Raw genomic sequence first — 5,855 nt, forward strand, 5'->3', positions numbered from 1 at the left:
TAGAAAAATTTCTGGAGGTCAGAAATTCAGCGGGGCATCAGCCAGCTCAATCCGCTCATGTGTCACTATCTTCGGACATGCACTGTGAAAAACACCGTTGATGTGTGTGGAGCTCGGACTTAGAAAAATTTCTGGAGGTCAGAAATTCAGCGGGGCATCAGCCAGCTCAATCCGCTCATGTGTCACTATCCTCGGACATGCACTGTGAAAAACACCGTTGATGTGTGTGGAGCTCGGACTTAGAAAATTTTCTGGAGCTCAGAAATTCAGCGGGGCATCAGCCAACCCAATCCGCTCATGTGTCACTATCCTCGGACATGCACTGTGAAAAACACCGTTGATGTGTGTGGAGCTCGGACTTAGAAAAATTTCTGGAGGTCAGAAATTCAGCGGGGCATCAGCCAGCTCAATCCGCTCATGTGTCACTATCCTCGGACATGCACTGTGAAAAACATCGTTGATGTGTGTGGAGCTCGGACTTAGAAAAATTTCTGGAGCTCAGAAATTCAGCAGGGCATCAGCCAGCTCAATCCGCTCATGTGTCACTATCCTCGGACATGCACTGTGAAAAACACCGTTGATGTGTGTGGAGCTCGGACTTTGAAAAATTTCTGGAGCTCAGAAATTCAGCGGGGCATCAGCCAGCTCAATCCGCTCATGTGTCACTATCTTCGGACATGCACTGTGAAAAACACCGTTGATGTGTGTGGAGCTCGGACTTTGAAAAATTTCTGGAGCTCAGAAATTCAGCGGGGCATCAGCCAGCTCAATCCGCTCATGTGTCACTATCTTCGGACATGCACTGTGAAAAACACCGTTGATGTGTGTGGAGCTCGGACTTAGAAAAATTTCTGGAGGTCAGAAATTCAGCGGGGCATCAGCCAGCTCAATCCGCTCATGTGTCACTATCTTCGGACATGCACTGTGAAAAACACCGTTGATGTGTGTGGAGCTCGGACTTAGAAAAATTTCTGGAGGTCAGAAATTCAGCGGGGCATCAGCCAGCTCAATCCGCTCATGTGTCACTATCCTCGGACATGCACTGTGAAAAACACCGTTGATGTGTGTGGAGCTCGGACTTAGAAAAATTTCTGGAGCTCAGAAATTCATCGGGGCATCAGCCAACCCAATCCGCTCATGTGTCACTATCCTCGGACATGCACTGTGAAAAACACTGTTGATGTGTGTGGAGCTCGGACTTAGAAAAATTTCTGGAGGTCAGAAATTCAGCGGGGCATCAGCCAGCTCAATCCGCTCATGTGTCACTATCCTCGGACATGCACTGTGAAAAACACCGTTGATGTGTGTGGAGCTCGGACTTTGAAAAATTTCTGGAGCTCAGAAATTCAGCGGGGCATCAGCCAACCCAATCCGCTCATATGTCACTATCCTCGGACATGGACTGTGAAAAACACCGTTGAAGTGTGTGGAGCTCGGACTTAGAAAAATTTCTGGAGCTCAGAAATTCAGCGGGAGGTCGTCCAACCCAGTCCGCTCACGGTGCACTATTCTCGGATTGACTCGGGGCGAACCCCCGCCGATTTTAAAAGTGCTGAAACTCGAAAAATATACGGAGCTCGACGATGAAACCTGGTATCTGTCGATAATATCCGCCCACGAAGCACTGTTCCCGGGGAGAAATCCCTCCGATGCCCGTGAAGACCGGTGGGATATGATTTGCCTACTCGTGCAAAATCCGGTGGTCTGCAAAAAGCCTTCGGCAAGTATATAGGGAGAGGAAATTTTTGAATGTGAGCTCCGGGCTGCGAACCGACCCTGACCTCTCCCGGGGTCCAGGTAGATCACCCTATGTTTGGACAACGTTGGCAAGGTGTTGGGGTGTCCGAGGGTGGTCCTCCTGATTTTTAACGATTTTTTTCTAAGTCCTACGGGACTTAGAAAAATTTTCGGAAAATTTAAGCGGATTTTTTCTAAGTGTGAAGGGGCTTAGAAAAATCCATATCCGCTCGTGTGTCACTATCCTCGGATAAGCTCGTGATAAGACCCCGCAGATGTGTGTGGTGCTCACACTCGGAAAAATTTCTGGAGCTCGAAATTTCAGCGGGGCAAAACAAACCCATATCCGCCCTTGTGAGCCTATCGTCGGATAGGCTCGAGGGAAACACCGTTGATGTGTGTGGTGCTCACACTTTGAAAAATTTCTGGAGCTCGGGAACTCAGCGGGGGCTTCAGCAACCCATATCCGCTCATGTGTCACTATCCTCGGACATGCACTGTGAAAAACACCGTTGATGTGTGTGGAGCTCGGACTTAGAAAAATTTCTGGAGCTCAGAAATTCAGCGGGGCATCAGCCAACCCAATCCGCTCATGTGTCACTATCCTCGGACATGCACTGTGAAAAACACCGTTGATGTGTGTGGAGCTCGGACTTAGAAAAATTTCTGGAGCTCAGAAATTCAGCGGGGCATCAGCCAGCTCAATCCGCTCATGTGTCACTATCCTCGGACATGCACTGTGAAAAACACCGTTGATGTGTGTGGAGCTCGGACTTAGAAAAATTTCTGGAACTCAGAAATTCAGCGGGGCATCAGCCAGCTCAATCCGCTCATGTGTCACTATCCTCGGACATGCACTGTGAAAAAGACCGTTGAAGTGTGTGGTGCTCACACTTAGAAAAATTTCTGGAGCTCAGAAATTCAGCGGGGCATCAGCCAGCTCAATCCGCTCACATGTCACTATCCTCGGATAGGCATGTTGGAAAACACCGTTGAAGTGTGTGGTGCTCACACTTAGAAAAATTTCTGGAGCTCAGAAATTCAGCGGTGCATCAGCCAGCTCAATCCGCTCACGTGTCACTATCCTCGGATAGGCATGTTGGAAAACACCGTTGATGTGTGTGGTGCTCACACTTAGAAAAATTTCTGGAGCTCAGGCTTTCAGCGAGGCAATACAAACCCATATCCGCCCTCGTGAGCCTATCCTCGGATAGGCTCGAGGGAAAACACCGTTGATGTGTGTGGTGCTCACACTTAGAAAAATTTTCAGAGAAAAATCTCTGGAGCTCGTGATTTTCAGCGAGCCATTACAAACCCATATCCGCTCATGTGAGCCTATCCTCGGATAGGCTCCAGGAAAAACCCCGCTGATTTTTATGGTGCTCGCATGATTTGGGTCTACCAGGACATTCACGTGGGTCTACCCCATGCTCGAAACTGGGTCTACCCCATAATATAACTTGGGTCTACCAGGAGAGCGAATTTGGGTCTACCAAATATAAGGGGATATAACTCACCTACTCGTGCAAAATCCGGTGGTCTGCAGAAACCCTTCGGCAAGATTATAGGGAGAGAAAAATTTTGAATGTGAGCTCCAGGCTGCTGAAGGACCCAAATCTCTCCCCGGGTCCAGCTGGAGCTCCTGATGTTCGGACAACGTTGGCAAGGTGTTGGGGTGTCCGAGGCTGGTTCTCGTGATTTTAACGAATTTTTTCTAAGTGTGAAGGGACTTAGAAAATTTTCGACAAGTGAGAGTGGCGAACTCACTAAGGCGGTCGTAACCGTCTACACCAGTCCGACGATGGTGTGCTATTCAGGGATAACTGATAACACGAGGTGGGTCCTGACCTGGAACAGGCACACGGACTTAGAAAAATTTTGACAAGTGAGAGTGGCAAACTCACTAAGGCGGTCGTAACCGTCTACACCAATCCGACAATGGTGTGCTATTCAGGGATAAATGAAAACACGAGGTGGGTCCTGACCTGGAACAGGCACACGGACTTAGAAAATTTTTGACAAGTGAGAGTGGCAAACTCACTAAGGCGGTCGTAACCGTCTACACCAGTCCGACAATGGTGTGCTATTCAGGGATAAATGATAACACGAGGTGGGTCCTGACCTGGAACAGGCACATGGACTTAGAAAAATTTTGACAAGTGAGAGTGGCGAACTCACTAAGGCGGTCGTAACCGTCTACACCAATCCGACAATGGTGTGCTATTCAGGGATAAATGATAACACGAGGTGGGTCCTGACCTGGAACAGGGACACGGACTTAGAAAAATTTTGACAAGTGAGAGTGGCGAACTCACTAAGGCGGTCGTAACCGTCTACACCAATCCGACAATGGTGTGCTATTCAGGGATAAATGATAACACGAGGTGGGTCCTGACCTGGAACAGGCACAAGGACTTGGACATGGAACTGAGCTGGGAACTAAGCTGGGAACTGGCGGAATCATAAACGAAATTTGGTGGAGTCTGACATGGAACGGAGCTGGGAACTGGCGGAATCGAACGAGGTGGGACCTGACCTAGCAACAGGCACAAGGACTTGGACATGGAACTGAGCTGGGAACTAAGCTGGGAACTGGCGGAATCATAAACGAAATTTGGTGGAGTCTGACATGGAACGGAGCTGGGAACTGGCGGAATCGAACGAGGTGGGACCTGACCTAGCAACAGGCACAAGGACTTGGACATGGAACTGAGCTGGGAACTAAGCTGGGAACTGGCGGAATCATAAACGACATTTGGTGGAGTCTGACATGGAACGGAGCTTGGGAACTGGCGAAATCGAACGAGGTGGGACCTGACCTAGCAACAGGCACAAGGACTTGGACATGGAACTGAGCTGGGAACTGGCGGAATCATAAACGAAATTTGGTGGAGTCTGACATGGAACGGAGCTTGGGAACTGGCGAAATCGAACGAGGTGGGACCTGACCTAGCAACAGGCACAAGGACTTGGCCATGGAACTGAGCTTGGGAACTGGCGAAATCGAACGAGGTGGGACCTGACCTAGCAACAGGCACAAGGACTTGGCCATGGAACTGAGCTGGGAACTAAGCTGGGAACTGGCGGAATCATAAACCAAATTTGGTGGAGACTGACATGGAACGGAGCTGGGAACTGGCGAAATCGAACGAGGTGGGACCTGATCTAGCAACAGGCAAAATGGGAAACGAAATTTGGTGGAGACTGACATGGAACGGAACTGGGAACTGGCGAAATCGAACGAGGTGGGACCTGACCTAGCAACAGGCAAAATGGGCAACGAAATTTGGTGGAGACTGACATGGAACGGAGCTTGGGAACTGGCGAAATCGAACTTTGATGGGTCGGGGAAATAACATATTTCGAACCCCACCCATCTCCCCATTACCCTTTCCCCACTGACCGATTGGCAAACAAGACCCGCCTCAGGAGGGCTCACGCCGGCCCGGCTTATAACGCCGGTGCTCGGGCGACTGGGTTCCTTCGCCCTGCGGGTTCGACTAAGGGCTTGCGACACGAATCTTCCCTAGGGGGGGCATTTGCCAGGGGTCGAAGTCGCTACCCTGAACCGTTTCAGCGAGACCGAGACGCCCCGTCTGACTCAGCGGTCCTACCTCGGAGCCCGCCGCCGCACCCGACGGCCCTTGTAGGGACGACCCGGACGGCGTGCGGGATTCACTCCAGCGAACATTTCTTTCTCAGGCAAACCAAACTCCTTTCGAGGAAAGAGTGGCGGCGGCCAAGGATGACGGGTAGGCAGCCCCAGACGTTTAAAGGCCTGCTGCCGCTGAGGGGTGCGTCCGGCCGGCGGCCCCTGTGGTCCCCACATTTACGTAGCCCAAATGTTGGAGGATGCAGGATGGATATGATGAGCGGTGACGTGTGTGTCTGGACACGCCGGGAGCCCTCCTGCGCGGTCACTCGGTGCACGCGATGAGCCCGGAAGCCCCGCAACGGCCAAGGTGGGAGTCCTCGCTGCGCGATCGCCTTAAGTGGCTTTCAGGTGGGAGCCGCACAGGCCAAGGTGGGAGTGCTTCTGCGTGATTGTAGTGTAGATGCTGTGTGCCGTAAGACGGGAGCCGCGGCCTCTGATCAGCCTCGCCGGATCCGTGTCATCA

Source organism: Stigmatopora argus, unplaced genomic scaffold (genome assembly GCF_051989625.1).
Source record: "Stigmatopora argus isolate UIUO_Sarg unplaced genomic scaffold, RoL_Sarg_1.0 HiC_scaffold_28, whole genome shotgun sequence".
NCBI lineage: Eukaryota > Metazoa > Chordata > Actinopteri > Syngnathiformes > Syngnathidae > Stigmatopora > Stigmatopora argus.